The sequence below is a fragment of the Triticum urartu genome, chromosome 2 (assembly GCF_003073215.2).
Source record: "Triticum urartu cultivar G1812 chromosome 2, Tu2.1, whole genome shotgun sequence".
NCBI classification, from domain to species: Eukaryota; Viridiplantae; Streptophyta; class Magnoliopsida; order Poales; family Poaceae; genus Triticum; species Triticum urartu.
In genome coordinates this window covers 37,911,015-37,933,552 of record NC_053023.1, presented here as the reverse complement: position 1 = coordinate 37,933,552, position 22,538 = coordinate 37,911,015, and the positions used below count along the sequence as shown (strand labels likewise).

The window sequence follows — 22,538 nt, the reverse complement described above, 5'->3', positions numbered from 1 at the left end:
CGACCGTGCGTGTGGGCGGGAAGCGGCGGTGAATGCCTCCTCCCCTATCTCGGCCACCTCCTCCTCGTCATCCCCTTCATCCTCCTCATCTTCCTCCAAGTCGTCACCAACCCTAAAGGGGTCTAGAGGTGGAGCTCTGAGGTCCACCTCCGCGTTTTGGAGGAGGTCCATGAACGAGGATGGGGTTGCCATTTCCTCGAACACCTCGTGCGCGGCGGGAGGAGGTTCGACGACGACGGTGGGCGGGGCCGCGGGCTTCTTCCGCGCCGCGGGCTTCTTCGCGGCTTGTTCACGGCTGGGACGAGCCGGCGACCTTGGAGGCCGCCCCTCGCGGCCCATGAGAGGCCGCCTTTGGCCGGCTCTTCTTGGGGGCGGGCGCGGCGGCGGGGCCAGGCGCCGGGGCGGGGACGGGGGCCGGGGCGGGAGCCGGGGAGGCGGGAGGAGGCGGGGCGAGGCCCGCCCGCCGCCGCTTGGCCCCGACGTGGGTCGCCGCCACCACGTCGGCCCCGGTCGGGGCGGGGGCGGGCCCCGAGTCGGGCGGGGCGGCGGGCGGGGGCGCGGCGGCGGCGGAGGCCTCCATGGCCAGCGCGGGGCGAGGCGACGGGAGGAGCCGGGGAGGCAGGATGAAACTTCCCTCCCACGCGAGAGGAAAGAGGAGTGCGGGTTGGGGGGAGTTTTTCCTCTCAACCCTCACTTCTACTGCTTGGGAAACAGTTTGAGGGTTGGACCTCTAATTTTTTTTTTACGGGTTTGAGGGTTTAGAGGTTCTAGTCTACGGCTTTTTTTCGACGAAAACTGTAAAAAAACAGTTATTTTTAGGGGTTTGAGGGTTTGAGGGTTATACTAGACTTGCTCTAATGCGCCACGATCTGCATCTGGAAGAAGGGGAAGGAGAGGACGAGACCAAACCATGCGCTGGAGGACGCCGCGGTTGAGCGTCGGCACCTGGGCTCCAATTCCTCGACGCCGGAAGGTGTCTCGCCATGAGCGCTAAATGAAATCGTTGTTCTTCTCTTCTATCGCGGCCTTCCGCTCTCGGCCAGATCATGCTGATAACGTATTAGAAAGAAAAGAAAATGATGGAATCGTTGTTTTTTACTGATGATGATTGAAGGCTATATATACAATATGAGGGGATGCGTTGTCGCAACCCTTATAAAGAAGGACAACCAATGACGGTTACCAAACATAAGTCGATTGCTAATAAGCGGGGATTACCCATCGATGCCATCTATATGTGATAAAAAAACATTTCACACACGGGAATCCCCGTCCGAGCCGACCCACTAGGAACCTTCTATACCGTGCTCTGCGGTCTGAGAGAAGACACGGCGCGCCTGCATAGGCCGGCCCATGTTCGACGGCTTGTTCTTTAAATTTCATTTTTATTTTATGTCTTTGTTTTTTTCAATCTATAAATAATTTGCACTTTAAAAAAGTTCTGAAATTTTTTCAAAACCGGGAATTTCAAAAATTATTCCACCAAACAATCTCTAGAAAAAATGTTCGTCAATTCTAGATATGTTCGTCTATTCAAGAATAATATTCTAGAAAATGTTCAAAATTTAAAAAATGTTTGCAAATAGTATAAGATATTCATGATTTTATAAAATGTTTGAAAATCTGTAAAAATGTTCACCTATATGAAAAATGTTCACGGTTTCAGATATGTTCACGAGTTTAAAAAAATATTCATGATTCCCAAAAATTGTTCATGATTTCACAAAAATGAGAGTGATAGCGTATCTCGGTGATGCAGCAAAATATGGTCATCGCCATTGGAGATTATGATTTCTTCTCTGTTGCAACGTACAGGTGGTTTCGCTAGTACCTAATAATAAGGGGTTATTACTTCTTGCAGTACATCATGGAAATTGTCACCAAAGTTGCAAAATATTATCCAAGGCCACCTATAAGTGATAAAAAATGTTGCATATACGGAAATCCCCCACCTGGGCTGGCCCATGTAGTAGGGACCTCCTATACTGCGCTCTGTGCGCCAGGAGGAGACACAGCGCACCCGTTTGGGCCGGCCCATGTACGGACGGTCTGCTATTTATTTAGTTTTTAGTTTTTAGTTTTTTTGTTTCGTTTTTTCAGTTTTAAATAATTTAGGACTTCATAAAAGTTCCGGATTTTTTTAAAAATGATAATTTTGAAATACAATGTTTAATAAATCATAAAATGTTTGTAGATTCACAAAATGTTTATGATTTTATAGAAAGATGTTTGCTTATTCAAAAAATGTCTGAAATTTTGAAAATAATTGTAAGGGAAATCAAGAAATTCTCATGATGTTTAAAAAAGTGGACGTATTATTTAATGAAATTGAAAGAAAATCTGCTGATTCAAAAAATGTTCACAAACGGAAAAATATACTTAAAATTCAGAAATTGTTCGTACTGAATAAAGTATTTGCTGATTTAAGGAAATGATGATGCATTTAAAAAATGTCTGATAAATCATTTTTTAATGCAGAAATTGTACCACCAATTTCCAAAACAATATTCGTCCATTCTAGTATGTTCGGTGATTCAAGAAAATTGTTTAAAAATGTTTACAATTTTTTTTTGCAAATTGTATAAAATGTTCTTGATTTTAGAAAATGTTCAAAAAATTGTAAACGTGTTCATGTTTACAAATATGTTCACGAGTTTAGAATATGTTCATGAGTTCATCAAATTGAGAGTGATAATGTATATCGGTGATGCATTAAAATGTGACCATGGTCATCGAAGATTCTGATTTTTTTTTCTTCCGTTGCAACGCACGGGTGTTTTTGCTGGTTATCCTAATTATTTTATTCCTAACGCGTGCAGCGACTTATACAGTGATCAGTGTGTTCACGCCGGACATTATAAATAAGTAAAAATTACTACTACCTCCGTCCGAATTTATTAGACCCTTCGTATTTTGGGCCAGACTTTGATCATCTATATAGACTACTAAAATATAAACACAGTACAGACGCAAAGTGGGGACGTCTTCTCCCATTGAACGCGTATCGCCGGAATTCCTGAAAATAAATTTAGGGTAAATGCGAGCATTAGGACTTGAACCTTGGTGGAAGGATCGAGGGTAGTTGAACGGCGCCCTTCTGCTTGGATCACCCCTCCAGAATGCTTTGTGAAGCTGAACATGGATGCTGCGGTAGGTCGCGGGGGTCGGTATGGAGCTGTTGTTGCGATCTGCAGGGAGCGAGATGGAAGCTTTCTAGGGGCATCAGCACTTATTTTCAAACACATTGCTGATCCAACCACACTTGAAGCTTTGGCGGTCAGAGAGGGCCTTGATCTTGCTGCCGATTTGAATCTTGCAAGAGTATATGCTGCTACAGATTGTAAAGAGGTGGTAAACGAAGTAGAAGGAGGCAGTGCTGCGGTCTATGGTCCAATCATTAGGGAGATCAAGTTACAAATTTCTTCTTTTACTTCTTGTAACTTAGTTCATCAGTTTAGGAGTTTAAACTTTGATGTTCACAACCTAGCAAAACATGTTTTAAATTTGGGAGTTGGCCGTCATGTTTGGTTAGGCCAGCCAGACGGTATTTCATTCGTCCCTGTAAACATTGTGACGATCTAATACTTTGCGAAGTTGTCTCAAAAAAAAATCAACCACAGGTTGGTTCGTTATATATAGTTTATATATTGATAGTTAAATTTCTAGGTCAAGTTTTAGCTCAAAATAAGAGGGGGCCTAGTAAACCCAGACGGAGTGAGTGTTTGGGAGAAATTAAAACAAAACAAGTGAGCACATTGGTCGCGTAAACACAGCAGCTGATTCGGCGGATCACGTTTAGGACCAGGGCAACGCTCCTCACGGACACGGTCGGCGATCAACGGCGGCCACGGACGCTGATAAGTAAATAGGCAGTTTTCCGATTAAATTAATCCATGAATAAATCATGAGCATGACATTGACAATATTGATAACACACTGGTTACGATCTAACAGAGCATTATTACGCATATAGTAGAAACATCTACGCATATCGCTAGTACTGCTATAACAGAAAGAAACATGGGAGGGATAAACGACGTATACCCTCCAATCGGCCATGCGGCGGCGGTGGCGGTGGCAGTAGCCGCGGCATCCTGGCGGCCTTCTTGTCGGCTTCGGCCTTCTCAGCGGCGGCACGGTCGGCGTCGGTCGACATGGTGATGACGAAGGTGATGTGGATGTAGATGAACAGAAGCGAGCAGTCGCGTAGTCGCTACCCAAAAACCTAATCGCCCCTCTCCCGTACAGGATCCGGAGAAGCGGGGTTTCAGAGGCCTGCTCTCCCGTCAACTGTGTACGCGGTGAACGGGACGGAGTCGCCGGCGGCAGCAGCAGCAGAGGAACGACGTGGGCGTGGAGGCGGAGATGCGTTCTGTTTCGTGGCGGCTAGGATTGGCAGCGCCCCACATATATATGTGCGGCTGCGCGTGGAGAGACGTGGGCTGAATCCACGTCCAAGTCGGTAGCCCATGATCCGACGTCTCAGGTCGTGGCCTTACCTGTCAAAGACTCTCTGTTCCTGACCGGCAAAAAGAAGCGCATAGGAGTGAGCTCGGCTCGGCTCAATCCCGCAACCCGCGGCGCATCGTGAGGAGGCGTGGCGAGGCGAGCGGAGGAGGAGGAGTGCGCGAGGGCCTCATCTCTTCTTAAGCTCCAATAGCATGAGGAAGAGAATCCCTTATAAACCACTCCAACTCTTCTTCCACTTCCGGGGTGGGACTAAACTTCCCACCATCTTGTCATGCCACCTACATGGGCCCTTAGAGATCAAATCTGAAATTGCTATATGGGCTCTAGGCCCATCTCATATTTCAACAATCCCCCACCAGATCTCAGGGGCCCACTTTGTCCTTTGTTCCAAATGCTGTTTTGATATACCAGCATCTCAGTGGAGACCGATTAAGGTTGAGCTCCACCTAGACCAAGTAGTTACACTCCTTCACAACTGAACAATGGATTATACCTTGAATTGTCAGTTTGGCGTCAAGAAGTTTCACCACAAGTCTCACTGATACGAGGCTGCCGAAGGCCGATCCCTCGGGTGAAGCATATTAGTCACACTCCTGGCCTGTTCATGAGCTTGCTAGAGATCACCCCAATCTCATAAACCGTGACCAGCAGTCGGGCTCATATAAGTGTGTTCCTCCAAAGATCGCTCTGTAGGATAGCATCTTGCTTATGCATATAAGCCTTGGAACACATTAAGACAGTAGTCATCCTTCCATACAGTTTCCGAGAGTATTGCATCTCCAACGGAGTGGGTTAGTAAAGTTACTCTCCTCAGTTCACCACTGGCTTGTTTTCCCAGGTCCTACTTCACGGGATCTCCGATCACATAGGTTGGGTTACTACCATGGCAACTCATGTGGGTCTCATACCCATCTCCCTTGATGCGCTATCTATGACAACATGTGATAGCCCTTTAGTAAAGGGATCTGCCAGATTCTTAGCCGTTTGAATATAATCCAACGCTATCACTCCGGAATTCCTCAATTTTCTAACAGCTTTCAATCTCATTCTTATGTGTTTATTGGACTTCATGTTCTACTTTGAACTCTTCACCTTGACAATAACTGTTTGATTGTCACAGTTCATAAGGATGGCCGGAACCGGCTTCTCAACCACTGGCAAGTCCATCAACAGATCTCGAAGCCATTCTGCTTCGCCACCCGATGTGTCTAATGCTGTTAATTCTGCTTCCATTGTCGATCTTGTTAAGATCGTTTGCTTGCAAGACTTCCAGCAAACAGCACCACCTCCAAGAGTAAATATATACCCAGTTGTGGCCTTCATCTCATCAGCATCAGAGATCCAATTCGCATCACTATACCCTTCAAGTACCGACGGGTATCCGGTATAGTGAAGTCCATAGTTCATAGTACCTTTCAGATAGCGCATAACTCTCTCAAGAGCACGCCAATGTACATCACCCGGTTTGGAAACAAATCGGCTCAGTTTGCTAATAGAAAATGCGATGTCAGGCCTCGTTGCGCTCGCTAGATACTGGAGTGAACCAACAATCTGAGAGTATCTCAATTGATCTATAGCTGTGCCTTTAGACTTTCGAATCAGCACACTAGAATCATATGGTGTTTGAGATGGTTTGCAGTCCAAATATCCAAAACGACTCAACACCTTCTCAACATAATGGGATTGCAGAAGTGTAATCCCACCTTCATCATCTCTCAATAGCTTGATGTTCAAGATAACATCAGCCACTCCAAGGTCCTTCATCTCAAAGTTCTGAGATAGGAAAGACTTAACCTCCTCGGTCAACTTGAGATTAGTCCCAAATATCAGTATGTCATCAACATATAAACACAGTATAACTCCTTCGCCCCCACCATAGCGATAGTATACACATTTGTCGGCCTCATTAACAACAAAGCCAACAAATGTCAACGTTTCATTAAACTTGTCATGCCATTGCTTAGGCGCTTGTCTCAGGCCATACAAAGATTTCACCAACTTACACACCTTTCCTTCCTGACCATCCATCACAAAGTCATCAGGCTGTTGCATATAGATTTTCTCCTTTAGCTCTCCGTTCAGGAAAGCCGTCTTAACATCCATCTTATGAATGAGAAGACCATGCGAGGCCGCCAACGAGAGTAATACTCGAATGGTGGTCAGTCTGGCCACAGATGAATAAGTGTCGAAGAAATCTTCTTCTTCTTTCTGGGCGTAGCCCTTGGCCACAAGCCTAGGCTTGTACTTTTCTATCGTACCATCGGGCCTAAGCTTCTTCTTGAACACCCACTTGCATCTCAATGGTTTGCAACCATAAGGACGTTCAGTAAGCTCCCAAGTCCCGTTAGCCATGATGGAATTCATCTCGCTACGGACCGCATCCTTCCAGTAGTCAGCTTCTAGAGATGCATACGCTTCTGAAATAGAAGTGGGATTATCCTCCACGAGGTATATGAAGAAATCATCACCAAAGGTCTTTACAGTCCTTTGTCTCTTGCCCCTACCAAGGGATTCCTTATTATCCTCCTCTGGATTTTCATCATGTGTTTGATTATAATATTCCATCGGAATGGCAGGTTCAGGAGTCTCCTCAGATTCCTGTCTAGAAGTGCTTTGTACATCTCTCATGGGAAAAATGTCCTCAAAGAATGTAGCATCTTTAGACTCTATAATTGTACCGACTTTCATGTCAGGTACCTCAGATTTCACTACTAGAAATCTATAGCCAACACTATTCATAGCGTAGCCCAAATTAACACAGTCCACAGTCTTTGGTCCAAGCTTACGCTTTTTGGGGATCGGCACATTAACTTTCGCCAAGCAGCCCCAGGTACGTAAGTACGAGAGTGTTGTCCTTCTCTTGGTCCACTTCTCGTAAGGAGTGATCTCGTTATCCTTTGTCGGAACTTTATTCAGGACATGACAGGATGTCATTATAGCCTCCCCCCACCATGCCTTGGATAAACCCGACGTATCTAACATGGCGTTAACCAAATCAGTTAGAGTACGGGTTTTCCGCTCGGCAACCCCGTTTGACTGGGTGAGTAGGGAGGCGTCCTCTCGTGAATAATGCCGTGTTCCGCACAAAAGTCATCAAACTCTTTCGAGAAGTACTCTCCACCACGATCTGACCGGACTCGTTTAATTTTCTTTTCAAGTTGATTCTCAACTTCCGCCTTATAGATTTTGAAGTAGTGTAGAGCCTCATCTTTAGTATTTAACAGATACACATAGCAATATCTAGTGGAATCATCTATCAAAGTCATGAAATATTTCTTTCCACCTTTAGTCAACACACCATTCATCTCACAAAGATCAGAATGTATGAGTTCCAGTGGCGCCAAGTGTCTCTCCTCTGCTGCTTTGTGAGGCTTGCGAGGTTGCTTAGATTGCACACACGAATGGCACTTAGAACCTTTGGCTAAAGTGAAACTCGGGATTAAATTCGATTTTGCTAGCCGTGTCATAACACCGAAACTAATGTGACAAAGACGTGAATGCCATACTTCAGATTCATTAACACTCAAATGAATATTGTTCACGACTTTATTACATAGATCTGCAAGAGAAAGGCGGAACATGCCTCCGCATTCATAACCCTTTCCAACAAATAGTCCATATTTCGTAATAACTAATTTATTAGACTCGAATACCAACTTAAACCCTTCTCTACATAGAAGGGAGCCACTAACGAGGTTCTTCTTGATGGCGGAGACATGCTGCACGTTTTTCAGCTGCACAATCCTTCGCGAAGTAAACTTCAGATCGACCGTGCCAACACCAAGAACAGAAGCACTCGCGCCATTCCCCATCAGTACGGACCCGTGACCTGTGGCCTGGTAAGAAGAAAACAATGAAATGTCAGCACACACATGAACACCTGCACCTGTGTCGACCCACCAATCGGTGGACGGCTAAACTGAAAATACAGCAAATAAATTACCATACCCAGATGCACCACTCTCATTGTTGCTCACAATCATATTGACGGACTTGGAGTCCTGCCCTTGCTTCTTATACTTGTTTGGGCACTTGTTGGCCCAATGTTCAAGCGAACCACAAGTAAAGCAGCCCTGATCCTTCTTGTTCTTCTTGAAGGTTTTCTTACCCTTCTTCTTAAAAGTCAGCACTTTGTTGGACACCGTTCTTTCCCTTGGGCTTGTGGGAATTGGAGTTCTTATGATGCACCATGTTGGCCACAGAAGTTCCTTCGACCCCTTTTCCGTGCGAGTCATTTGCCACGCAAGTCCTTGGCAGACCGCACATGCAAATATGCGTCAACCAGCTTATCTCCAATCACGCTCAGAACTGCCCCGAGGAACATGACAGTGGCCTAGTCACACCGGCGACCCAGAACACGTTCATGGCAGTGAGCCATAAGGTGGTTTTAGTCTGCCAACGCTTAAAGTACGTCCCCGTTCCTGACCGGCGCAGCGAGCGGAGGAGGAGGAGTGCGGAGGGCCTCATCTCTTCTCAAGCTCCAATAGCATGAGGAAGAGAATCCCTTATAAACCACTCCAACTCTCCTTTCACTTCCGGGGTGGGACTAAACTTCCCACCACCTTGTCATGCCACCTACATGAGCTCTTAAAAATCAAATCTGAAATTATTATATGGGCTTTAGGCCCATCTCATATTTCATTCAACAGACGACGTCTCCCGTCACATGGCCCGTCGCAACCCCCGAGCAGCGAGCCCCCTAGAGATTTCCCGTTCCGTGGGTCCGGCCCACATTTATCTCCGCGTCGCATGGCTCTGCCGACCTGCCAGCCGACCGCCCGCCCGCCCACCCGAACCAAAACCAAACCCGGTCCGGTCTCACCAGCTCCGCTCCCGTTTGATTTCCGCCGCCCCCCCCCGTGACCCGAAAGCACAATTATGCCTTGCCTAACACGCGGGTGGGCTCGCCAGCGCGGCGAAGCCGTGTCCGGTAAGGAATCGGTTGGCGCCAGCCGCCAGGCCTCCCCCACCGCCTCTGCCCCGACTACAAAAGGCGCCCCAGGTGCGCCCTCTCCTCCCCGCGCTCTGGCCTCCTTTGAGCTTTCGTTCGGGCCGCGCCTCTGCTCTCGCCCAAGTCGCCTCATCGCGTCTCCGCGATTGTTCCCTTTCCTTTCTCTCGTCGTCTCGATTCGTTTCGAATCCCTCGTCGCCTCTGCTCCCTGTGCTCGCAGGGAATTCGGCCCGTCTCGTCCGCCTCCGGGGAGCGATCGACCGGGGATTCCGTCGAGCCGTTCGGTTTTGCTTCTGCGGCTGATTTGGTTTCGGGCGACCCCAGGGCCGGAGCAAGGTCAGTTTCTCGTGCTCGGTCCGATCGGTTCCTTGGTCCCGTCACCTGCCTGCGCTCGTCTCGTCGGTGGTTTCAGATTTGAATTGAATTGAAGGGCCTTCCGGTTCCATGTCCCCGATCGAGCGCCCTCGTCGTGATGTTAATACGAGGTGAATTCGAGACCCTCGTGGATTCTTGCTGTGCCGGCTGATCTAGCTTTTGCTGTATGTGCTCTGCTCTCATCCTAGATGCAGAACCAATTGAGCGGGCGCTAGTTCTGGTCAGACGATATAGATGAAGGGGCGAGGTTTGACTTCTGTTCATGGTTATTCTGATTGATTGGTTACAGTCCAACGGTTATTCTGATATGGTCAGATTTTCTCGGATGATCAAGCTTTCTATCTCTTATCAAGCTATATAGGATGGAATACACGATCTGCGTTTGGATAATATGTCAATCCCTCCTAATTTAGTTTCTTGGTTTGCACTGTAAGGTACAAATTCTGATTTGGATATTTTGCTGGCTGTCCAGAAATTGGGATTACAGTGCCTAACGGGAGCCACTCGTCTTCTTGCTGACCTGCGTTTGCATGATCACTCTCTGCTCAATTTGTTCTTCTGCACAATTCAATTATTCTCCCAACAACTCTGATTTTGATATGCTGCTGGCTCTCCAGAAACTGGAATTACATAGCCTAGCGGCGGGTGGTCCTATTTTGGCTCTCCATGGCGTTTCTTCTTATGGGGATCAACTTTCTGGACCTTTCTTATTGAAATAATTATATTTCAGCAAACATTAGTTTCCCTGCCTTAGTCATTCTCAGCTCTTGCAGATGGTGCCTTGCAAGGGATATAATTGGAGCTTGTGTTGTCTACCTGACCTGATGAGTTTGCGGTTCTTCTGAATCTATCTTCTCAATTCCTTAACTTAGATAATAGTACTAAGATTTCTTACTAGGCAATATTTCAAATTCAGATTTAGCTGCAAAGGTGCAAGAATGAAGCTTCAAACTAGTGGCGTATCCTACAACCGGAAAAAACTTAATCTCTTATCCTCTTATTTTTATTTAATACAGCTACATGTTCTTGTCTTTGATTTAGGTTTTTTGCTTCTGCCCTCCATGTCGTTGCAGATTTGTTTTGGCCTCAGACAATGCTGGTAGTGAGCCTGAATCTGTTAAAATTCGTCTGGTTTGCCATCTACTATCTCTTTGTGGTTTGATTGGTTATCTGTACTCTTGATCCCTGCGTTAGTCTTCCTGCCCATTGCTATCTGATATATTTAGGAAGCCGGGGACTACATGCAAACATGTGCTTTGTACGTGTCACGGTGTCAGGTCAGTGTCTTGACTGTTGGTTCATTTGTGTTTGCTTCCATGCGTTGGTTGCAGGACTGGATCTGGTATGTGGAGATCCCTGGGGTGTTGTATGTCGAAGGGGATTTGAGGCAGGTAGATTTGAATGGCTGTCGTTCGTGTGGTCTTCTGGTTCTCACTTCTGGTTCTCACCGGAGGACATGTTTTGGTGTTCTAACTGAAGTTTTGGGTTGCTCATCAACCTGGAACTTGTGATCCGTGTTTGGATGATCTCAAATTCTCGATCACTCTGACTTAACTTCTTCATATTCATTTTCATAGTAAAATAATTTACTCTCCAGAGGTTCTGATTTGGATTATCATTGATGGATCTCCAGAAATTTGGATTTGGCTTAGCGGCGGGGCTGGTCTTCTTCCGATCACTTTGACTTAACTTCTTCATATTCATTTACATAGTAAAATAATTTACTCTCTAGAGGTTCTGATTTGGATTATCATTGATGGATCTCCAGAAATCTGGATTTGGCTTAGCGACGGGGGTGGTCTTCTTCTTGCTGATCTGCTTTGGAATCATTGCTTCCTCCATTTCATTTATTTCTCTCCATAGCTCACCTTTAGTCTACGACAATCCTGATTTGCATTTGTTGGTGGTTCTTCAGAAATTGGGTTATATGGCTTAGCGGGAGCACCTATTGTCTTGGTGGTCTACATTGGATGATCGTTACCTTCTCAGATTAATTTCTTCTTCTCCAGAGTTCAATTAGTCTCCCAACAAATTCTGATTGTGATCTGTTGATGGTTTTCCAGAAATTGGAATTGCGGGCGGTCCTATTTTGCCTCAGCATGGCAGTTCCTTTTGTGGCTCAAACTTTTTCAACCTTCCTTATTGAACTGTAATGACATTAGGTTTTATCTGCCTTAGTCGGTAATTCTCAGCTCTTGCAGATACTTGACATGGAAAGGATATAACTGCAGTTTCGGACTGGTGTTGTTGTTGTCCGTCAACCATAGCTGAACTTCCTATCGGAGACAGGCTTATTTGTTCCTGCCCATCGTTTGATCAATGCTTTAACATTTCCCCCTAACTGAAAATTTACAGAAAGGTCTCTTGCTCATTGCAGGTTGTAGTTGGCAAACTCAAGCCCAACCTGATGATGAATCTGTTTGCAAATCTTCTAAATCCACTAGTATTGTTTCAATTCATTTTAACTTAAGTAAAACTACAAATTATCTTACTAGGCAATATTTTATAATACAGATTCATATGCATAAATCTAAGGATAATCCGAAGTTTTTGACCAATGGCACATCCTACAACCGAAAATAACTCTTGCCATCCTTCTTTTAATTTCATTTAGCTGCTTGGCCATGTCTTTGATATAGGTTTTTGCTCCTGCCCTTCCTGTGGTTGCAGATTTGTTTTAGCCGAGGTCATTTGGGTAATGACGCGGAATCTGTGTTAATATTTTGGTTTGCGATCTAGCTCTTCGTCGTTATCTTTAACTCTTTATCCCTATGTTCTATTGGTCTTCTGCAAGTGTGGGTTGCAGGATATAATAGTTAGGAGTTTGTGCCCAAACCTTCATTTGTTAGCGCCACCTCCGTGAGTTCGCTTGCAGGACTGGATCTGGATCTGGTTTGGACAGGAAACTCCCTATGGTGTATAACAGTATAGGAAGGAGGCTTGAGGCAGGTCAGTTTCCCATGTTCGGTCACATTGGTTTACTGGATCCCTCATCTGTGCTCGGTGATGGAAGATTTGAGTGGCTATACCTTGAGTTCTTCTGTCTTTGTCTGATGGCTCATCAGTACCGTTGTCCCTCAATACGAGTACAGCTGATCTCGCTTGTGGTATGCGTTTGTGCTCCTTGAGATGCAGGATGTTGTGGAGTGATGAATCAAAGGATCGAGGTTTGCCTTACTGTTCATGGTTATTTTGATTGGTTATGGCTCAGTGGATGGTTATAAGCTAGGATCTTATGTGCTGATGTTTCCCTTATGGATTGAAGTTGTGGATTGGATAGTTAAACATGGGATGGGATCAGAGAATTTGTGAACAGTGCTCGGATAATCAATCCTCCTTGATTTAGTTTCTTTGTTTGCACAGTCAAATTTAGCTTACAACATCTCTGATATAGATTGTTGGTTCTGGGGACTTTCCGGAAGGTGCTCTGTTTTGTTTCACCATGTTACAGGCGGTTTCTTCTGTTGACTTCAATATTTCCTGATTTGTTTTGAACATTATACTTCCTATGGTTTTCTCTGCCCTTGGTAACTATGTGTCCTTGCAGATATTGACATGGATGAGAGATAATATAGTTCGCTATCTGGAACTGGTGTCGTTGCCTAACTGATCTCTCCCAGCCAAGCAGGCTTATCCTAGCCCCTAACTGTTTTTGATGCATTATTTAGCTGTTTAATGGGAAGGTGGCTGCAGGTCCTAATTGACTTATTTAGGTCCACCCTGATGTGGAGTTATCTGTTTGAAGATCTTCTAAACCCTACACCTTTCCAATTCATTGCAATTTGTTCAACATATAAATTATCTTATGGAGACAATTTGAACATTCAGATTTATTTGGTGGATCTTTAAGATTCGAAGGTTGCTCTGGGGCTTCAGTCTTGATGGGACATCCTACAACCGAAAAAACCTCTCTACAACCGAAAAATTATCTTATGCTGAGTTATCTCCTGAAGAAACTTGTGTTGTCTTGGTTTCCTTTTGCTTGTAGCATTGATTGTGGTTTTTTGCTTCCGCCTTCCTGTGGTTGCAGATCAAGCCATGCTGGTAGCCATTCAAAATATGTTACCTTTGTGGTTTCTCATCCTCTCTGGTTTACTTTGTTATCTGTACTCCCCATCCATGTGTTTCTGTTGATCTGTTGGCATGCTGGATTTGTTCTTTGCAGTATATGTTGGAATTGGTGGGTGTGCCCTGTAGAGTCAGGTCAGTGTCTGGTCTGCTCTCAATGCAAAAATTAGCTTTGTTCCTATCTTCTCCAATCTCCAATGGCTAATCAACGATTCTGTCTGTCACATAATACAAGGTGAATTTTATCTCGTTCATGGCATGCGCATTTGTTCCTTTAGATACAAGACAGTGGAGATTGTATTGAAGGCTAGAGGTTTGGGTGATTTATGGCTGTTCTTTAGCTCCTCGGATGATATCTTAAGTTTGGGATTGGAATTGTTGGTCATGCCTGCATGGTTGAGGATTCATAAGTGTCTTGAGGCGTGACTGGACTGTTTTGGATATATTCTCCTCCTATTTTGTTTCTCCATGTGAGCAGTTTGGTTTCTGTTCTGAGTATTATTTGGATTTTTGGTTGTTCTATTTGAGCGTAGGCTTGCCAGGACTACTTTTTGGCTCAATAGTTGGAATGGGGCAGAGCTCTAGGAGATTCTTCGTGATTTGATCTTGTCAAACTTCTCTCTGTTAGCTTTTAACATTCCAAACATTGTTCTTTCTTGTCAGTAACTCTTAGTTCTATGCAGATGTGGCATACAATGAGGATAATTCAGATCAGCGTGCATAACTTCCCTAAACCAGGCTTATCCCTATCTCCCTTTCTATACTTGTTCACATGTTTTTGATGTTGAACAACTTTCTCCAAAATGGTTAGGCATCATGGTCTCTTGTTCATTGCAGGTGTACTTGACAATTTTACGAAAGAAATCCGATGTCATGCTGTGTGAAAATTTGCTTGGAGACCTTCTGATTTCACATTTTTCTATTTAGTTAGCTAGAAAACCAATTAGCTGTCAAGTCTGAGTATTCAAACTAATCCGCAGAGGTGAAGAGTTCTAAAAGCTTGTTTGGGAGCTTCTTTTTGGATAGAGGACTAATTTGAACTAAAACCACGATACTTATTTTGGGACAGAGGATATATGCTCCATCCTTGTTTTGACTCATTGTCCAGTTCTAATTTTCCTTGAAGAAACTTTTAAGTATGCCGGCGTACCTTTTGCGTCAGCGAGGAAATGGGGACAACGGCTTAAGCCATTAGGTGGGCTGTTCATTGATAGGCACTGTTGGAGGTTTTATTGGAAGATTGTTGAGTTGGAAAGTCTAGCAAAACGTCAGTTGGTGGGGGTACTCGGTGAAGCAAATGGATTAATCCTGATCCTGAAGCATACTACTTGATTTGGTCTTTGTGGCAGCTTTCAGTTTGAACTTGCATTCAGTGGTAGTCTGGAGTTAGTAGTGTGCACATCTGATTCTTCCAACCGTCCTGAAGCATCTTACTTGGTTTCTGTTCTGTGCCATCGGTATCTGCTTCAACTTGCATGTGGTTTATAATATGATCTCATCTTTTGCTCCGAATCAAGAAAATGCTAGAAGTAATGATGCCTTAACTGGAAGTTCCTTTAGTCTCAAACAACGGTCCAACAATGGAAATATCAGTTCATACTTGTATAGGAGATTAATCAAATTTTCATTTGGCTATTAATTGCCATACTGTTTCCGGAAGCTGGGTTTTAATAGGCTGCTTGTATCTAATTTTATATCTAGCAGCAATATCTTAGCTGCAAATTTATATCAATGTACATGAGCTCTGTATATGCAGTAAAATATCTCCATATATTTGATTGCTTTGGGACACTTGGATTTGTCGGTCTGCTATACTGCATACAGTTGTCCACACTTGGTTTGTTTATTAATTATTTCCTGGTGAGATCCTTAGGATCATCTTATGACACAATCAATTTTTGGTGTGCACAGACTTTTAAATTTTGGTGATAAAGAAAGATCCCACCTAGTTTGTTGGCTCTCTCACTTGAGTTGATTTAACAGTAGTAGCCTCCTGACTTGCTGGGTAATGTTGATGACTTGATATGCAGAAAGAGGCTAGGAATTATTGCCGTATACTAAAACAATGGAGGGTTAAATTCTGAACTGGAAGCTGAACAAATAGTTTGCGCTGAACACTCTATTCCAGATGTCTTAGATTACTTTCATCTCCACTGATTCCTGTTTGTTGGTATGGAATTGATTTTCAGAAAATGATGTTCTCTCATTGGTTCTTCTCCACTGGGATCTGGATTACACATATCTTCAATTCAATGCATCTTCTCAGTTTGCTGGGGAACTTCCTAGCTTTAATTTGACAACTAGCAAAACAGTCTGGCTAATTCGAAGTTCATTCATCCTGGATTAAAGACAAAAAGCGTTCGCACATCTTACTGTCTTTCTAATGGATAATTTGATCTGGTTTATAATTACATAATCTCGGTTTCTGGGAGCTCCCTAATTTCAATTTCGTTGGCAACTAGCAAAAATACTAACTTCGACAATTCCTGCCAATTGCATACTCTTAACTCCAGCTATATATAGGCCAGACATCATGTTTCATAGTCCATACGTCCTGAATTTTTAAGACACAAAAGTATCTCCTCTAGCTTTCTTTGTTTGTGCCCCATGACCTTATGATCTTGTGAAAACGTTGTGTGAATATTTATTGCCAATTGTGTGTCGTGCCAATGCTGCCTTTGGTTGATTGTGTGCTTTTCTGAATAACTGGATGTAGTGTTTGCTAATTTTTGTGTTAAGTAGTTTTGTAGTTTAACACTGCCTTTGCCGGTCCCAAGCCCGGATGAGAAAATGTGGAGGGAACTGCATCGTTTGCATTTGAACCTGCATGGTCTCCAAATATCACTGCAGTTATGATTACCACTACCTTCCAAGTGCAGTATCAGGATCAGTCATGCATACAACAAAAATAACAGGGAACTCGCCCACTTGCTTGAATCTGCTACACTGCAGGTCACGCTTCCATTGCGCTACTTGTACAGCAAATTGTAGGGTTTTTTTTGACGCGTCAACGGCGGGCTTACGCCTGCCTGAACCTTTATTGCGATAGTCAAGAGGTGTTACAAAGTGCTCAGCAGCAGAAGTACATGGGGCCAGCGAGAGAGAAAAGAAGAGGAAAGGTACATAGCGCTGGAGGCTACAATCTCGCAGCTAAGAGGAACAACATGGATGCCCAGTCTTGAAGCACAGGTTGTTTCGTGGCGTTCTTGCAGCGGTGAGACCAAAGGCGAAGGTCATTGGCCGCTGAGTTTGCAGTTGTGTGAAGATCCAGGTGAAGGTCGCGGAAAACTTTTGCATTTCTCCGCTGCCAAATATTCCAGAGAACGGCCAAAAGGACTGTTGATCTGGTCTTGTTGTTGAAGTTCCCGCCCCAGGCGTGTAGGAACCCCTGTGGCGCAACTGGGCAAAGGCTACCCAGCTCTGCCCACAGCGGGCTTAGCCGTCGGCATTTGAACAGGAGGTGTTCAATGGTTTCGCATTGCGAGCAGAAGGGGCAGACATTGGAAGTAGTAATGCCCCGCCGGAAGCGTCTGTCGTTTGTAAAGAGGCGGTCTTTGGTTGCAAGCCAAAGGAAGATCCGGCACTTGTTCGGGGCGTAGTTACTCCAGATGGCCGGGGCGAAGTTGTCTGCGGGCCTTGTCTTCCAAACCGCCGTGTAAGCCAGTTTAGTGGTGAGCGGCTTGCCGGCCTCCCTTGATGTTCTGCAGTCGGGTACCTGTGAATTCACGTTTACCGTGGCCAAGATATTGCGTAAATCGTTCAGTTCGCGATCAGCTATGTGTGACAGCCTTGGGGTTAGTTCCAGGTGCAGGTCGGGCGTAGCCAGAGCACGAGCCACGGAAGTATTAGGCCAGTTAGAGTGCGAGAACAGCGCACGGAAAAGCAGGGCTAGTGGGTGGAGTTAGGGAGCCAGAGGTAGAGGCCCCGTTGCCTAGTTGTACCATGGTGTTGGAGCGAAATAGGTCAAGCCCTTTCATGATGTCACGCCAAATAGGGGTGTGGTTAGTGGCCGTTGCGGACACGTCAGCAAATTGCAGGTTAATGGCATTCTCCATGGAAGAAGCTACCAAGAACAACTGAACTACATCTTTCTGGAGAATTGTTACATGAGGCACTCACTTTCCTTTGAGATCGTATAAGAAAAACATTGACCTAGTACAGGTTTGGAAAGGACTCAGTAAGTTCCCGGAGGACAGTCAGTGCTAACACTGAGTCATAGAAAGGATGCATTTCAAAGCTTGAATCATATGCTTCTACATTGGCACGACCATTTTCTATTTAATTATCATTAGGCCAGTAAGGACTGCAACTCTGTAACTTCTACTCACTTCATTCACTGTTGCTCAATTTCAAAAATATGCGTACCTCAAATAAAGAAGGCAGTGTATCTGTCGAATAATGCGAGTGCTTGGAGGAGGGTGTTCTTCGAGTGTAGGGGTTAATTAGAGGGTTTGGTAATTGATGTTTACTACGTTCGCATGGGAAATAATAATTTGTAGAAGCAAGAACTCTACTTGGTTGTTTTCGCCCGGGAATTACAATACTAGTTGTATGTAGTTAATGTGGTTCTGTCGAACAACACAGGTGCTTGGAGGAGTTTAGTTAATGATGTCTACTAGGTTAGTAGAGGAAATACACTACAGGAAATAGCTAATTTCCCGTCTGGCACGTCTTTGCCGTCAAGTTTTTGTCGGGCAAGACGGCAAAGAAAGGGTTTGCCGTCATCACAAGACGGCAAAGAAAAACTAACGGCAAAATAAACTTTGCCGTCTACAGAAAAAAAAAACACAGACAGCAAAGAGCTCATTTTGTCGTCTGGCAAAAAATACACAGACGGCAAAGATTCTTTGCCGTCTGTATTCGTTTTGGCAGACGGCAAAGATACTTTGCCATCTGTGGTTTTTCTGGCAGACGGCAAAGTGAGCTCTTTGCCGTCTGTGCTTGTTTTGCAGACGGCAAAGAGCATACGGCAAAGCTGACGGCAAAATCTTTGCCGTCTGCCTGAAGAAAAAGCTGACGGCAAAGAATTCTTTGCCGATTTCGACTTTGCCGACTCACTTTCTGACGGCAAAATCTTTGCCGTCTGTAATACTGCCTTTGCCGTTTGTAGAAGCCTGATGGCAAATTAGCTGTTTCCTGTAGTGATAATGTGAAAGCAAGAACGAAATCCACATGTGGTTCTTTGCCTGAGAAAGCAAGAACGACATCAACATGTGGTTTTGTACCTGAGCTCAGGGTGTGTTGGAAATACTCAATTGCTACTGTACTTTTACTAGCTGTCCTTTGAAGGAAGTCAAAGATGCAGATGTCATGGTTCATTTTCAGAGTAGAAATTCAAGTCCCGGTGAAACTGAGGTACAAACACATCGAATATTCAACCACCGCAAGCCTCAACAGGCTACGACCCTTCATCACTCCTGGTGTAGAGGTGTCTTTCTTGCAACTTACCTATTGCTTCCACAGTTTCCATCGGGTTGATGTCAGAAGGTCTTCTCAAATCAATCTTGAAAGTCTTTTGAGCATTCTAGATAGGCCGCTTGAGGTTGACAGGCATAGGCCATGTAATCTGCCAGCTTCTAATTTCTGAAACTCTGCCACGAACACAATCTCTGAATTCACGAATGGCCTTCAAATCATCAACATGTTTAGGTGACTGGTAAATGGCCTCCAGTTCTCATCATCCATTCCAGTCACATTGTCAAACTCAGCCTTTTTCATCCCCAGGGAGTCCAATTTCTGTGGTTCAATCCAAACAGCATCCATGCCATATTTTCAATACAAGAACTGAATGACATCACCCACACCCAGGGAGTTCCTCACGGTACAATCATATTTCACCTTCTTTTCATGCGCATGCTTGATAAACTTATTAGCATTTGATATCATACCCTTGTTCATTTTATCTAGACACAATGACAGTAAGTTTTGCGCACTAGATGCTGCCGCAGTGCTACCTGTTCAGCTAGCTGTATACATAGATTCCGGACCCCAGAGTTTGCCGCGTCTCTTAAATCGCGCTGGTTTCTTCAGCGCAGATGCTTCTTTCAATCTTTTTCTGCTAATATATATTGTTGAATCATTGGCTTGCTTCTCGAGCGCGTGCTGCTTGCCCACTAATCCAAGTAAGCATGCTCGGCGCTGCTGACTAGCAATGCCCTGGAACTCTGGATGCTGCTTGATTGCATAGTTTTAATTACATGCTTATCATACCGGTAATTTTTCGATCTAGTATGCTGAGTCGTGTCCCGAGACTTCCGATTCTTATAAAGCAGCTTGCCATGTACGCATTCCTCTGGACGGACGCACCGCTGTGGGATTCGTAAATGTGTTTCCTTTCCGGCTTAACCTTTTTTGAGCGAAAATATAGGCTTTAGTACGGAAACGGTGGGCATGTAGCCCTTGACAAGTAAAACGGACGCCATTGTCCTAGGCAAGAAACCGAGCTCATGTGCGCCATGATTAACAGCTTGCTTACCGAACTTCACAACATCAGTCTTTGATCAGCGTTGCTTGCTTGTGCCACGCAGTTGGGCGTTCTTCCTTTGTAATAATCCTGACGGTCAAGCGCAATGCCAAGCGGGCGGCTAATGAGGCAGCTGATCCTGCGCGGGTGAGCTGGCTGATCATTTTTTAATATATGGCAAATATTTTTTTCAAACATTTAAACATTTTTATTTTTTGAAAAAGTATAATAATAACAACAATAATGATAATGATGATGATGATGATAATAATAATAATAATTTTTCTTTCCTTTTCATTGGAGCAAGGAGCAGCCGGTTTTCCGGAGCTGGCACATCAAATGCCCAATCGACGACCTATGTATACTAAAGAGAAAAATGGATTTGAAGAAAAATAAAGACCAGGACGCAGGTAAGTGCTTTTTGGGCCGGCCCATAGTGGTAATCATTGATTGATTTGATAAATGCCTAGATTGATGCTAATTCATGCTAATTTTGGCATGCTCATTGCCTCAAAATCTTGTGCTGATTAATTTCCCCTAAACACTAAACTTACGTTATACAAAGAAAACCTCAAAATTCGTAATAATAGACCAAAATCCCCTAAACGATTAGTTACAAAAGCTTTTTGACAAGCACTCGCTGTGATTGGTCACGTAAACCAAAAGCCTATCAATAAATAAGAACACATTCCCATGAGTCCCCCCCCCAAAAAAAATTGTATCAAATTGGATCTAATAATAGGGTTTCTCTCCGGGTTTTTTCCTTTTTCCTATTATTTTTTAAAAACTATTCAAAAACTTTAAATGTTCATAATTTTCTTTAGAAAATAGCAAAATATAATATTTTTGTGTAAAAATCACAATTTTTTAAAAATATACATGCCTTAAAAACATCCCCTTTTAAAAAAAATACTCCCTCCAATCTGATACATCCGTTTGAGCGACAAGTAATATGGATCAAAAGAGTAAAAGTGTTCACTTTATAAGAAATATCAAATTTTATAAAACATTCATAATTTTATAAATATTTTCATAAAAGTTTAACAATGTCCATAAACGTTTTAAAAAACGAATGAAAACAAAAATAGAAGCTAAAAAATTGCTTGCTACAGTTCCACACAAATGGGCCAGCCCAGTCGGGGCGCTCGTGAGCGTCAAACTTATAAATGCTACACCAATCGGTCCTGTCAAACTATTCATTTGCCCCCTCTCATCAAAAGAAAAAAGTCAAAGTATTCGCTTTATAGGGAGCGAGGCTTTTTTTGTCTCTGGGGTTCCATGGAGCTTGAGATTTACAAAAATTCAAAAATGAACCTTTTAAGTTACAAAAAATTCTAAAAATAAGTGCATAGTACTTATACATGTATAATAGAAGTGTGTAAAATTTCATTACAAAATACGGATTGATGTGAGCTGTAAAAAACAAAATAATGTAGTTCTATAATAAACAATACATGTGCTAGAAATACATGATTTTGTTATTTTTGTGTAGCTTGCATAAAATCTATTTGTCAAGGAAACTTTATAGAAAAGTAGTATAGATTCTATAGATCCATGGGTATGTGCGTATTTTTAATTATTTTTAAACCTATATTTTTTAATTTTAAAAATTTAGGACTCCATGGAGCTCGAGCTACATTAGCAATTTCTGCTTTATTGGTCTATACTATTTATCCAGCCCACCTAGTTTATTATCGCAATAAATTAAAGTGACGCTACAACAGAACATGATACACTAATCGGTCCACCATTGACCGAGGAGCCTAAAACAAACCTCCATTGGCATTGATTGTCCGCCTATCACAATAAATTAAATTGATGCTACAAAACATGCTATACTGATCGGTCCACCACTGACGAGGCTAAATCCTAAATCGAACCTTCATCGTCACTGATTGTCTGCGATGATACATACATAATTGTTGTAAGTTGTTGAAAGTACGTTATATCGACTAGAGGGAGTGAATATGCGATTTTTACAAATTCTTCACTGAGGAAATATTTGTTGGGGAATTTGCTAAGTGACGAACTACAAGTAGCGGAATAAGTACTCAGGTGCATGCATAACAAGGCAGTAGTATAATCATCATGATGAAATGAAACATACACAGAGCACATGTAGCGTGTAAAACAGGATAAGGAGGCAGAAGACAAAGTGGCTGAAGAAACAAGATTGAGGAATTGAGAAAGTCTTCAGTTAAAATCTTCAAA

The 22,538-nt window shown here is 43.7% G+C and overlaps 1 long non-coding RNA gene across 1 annotated transcript; it reads left to right on the top strand.

Moving 5' to 3' along the window:
* Positions 1-9,389: 9,389 nt before the first annotated feature.
* LOC125535488 lies at positions 9,390-15,655 on the top strand. Its single transcript, XR_007294690.1, has 2 exons — positions 9,390-13,999; positions 14,100-15,655. It is a non-coding gene; the product is annotated as an uncharacterized LOC125535488 (long non-coding RNA).
* Positions 15,656-22,538: the final 6,883 nt, after the last annotated feature.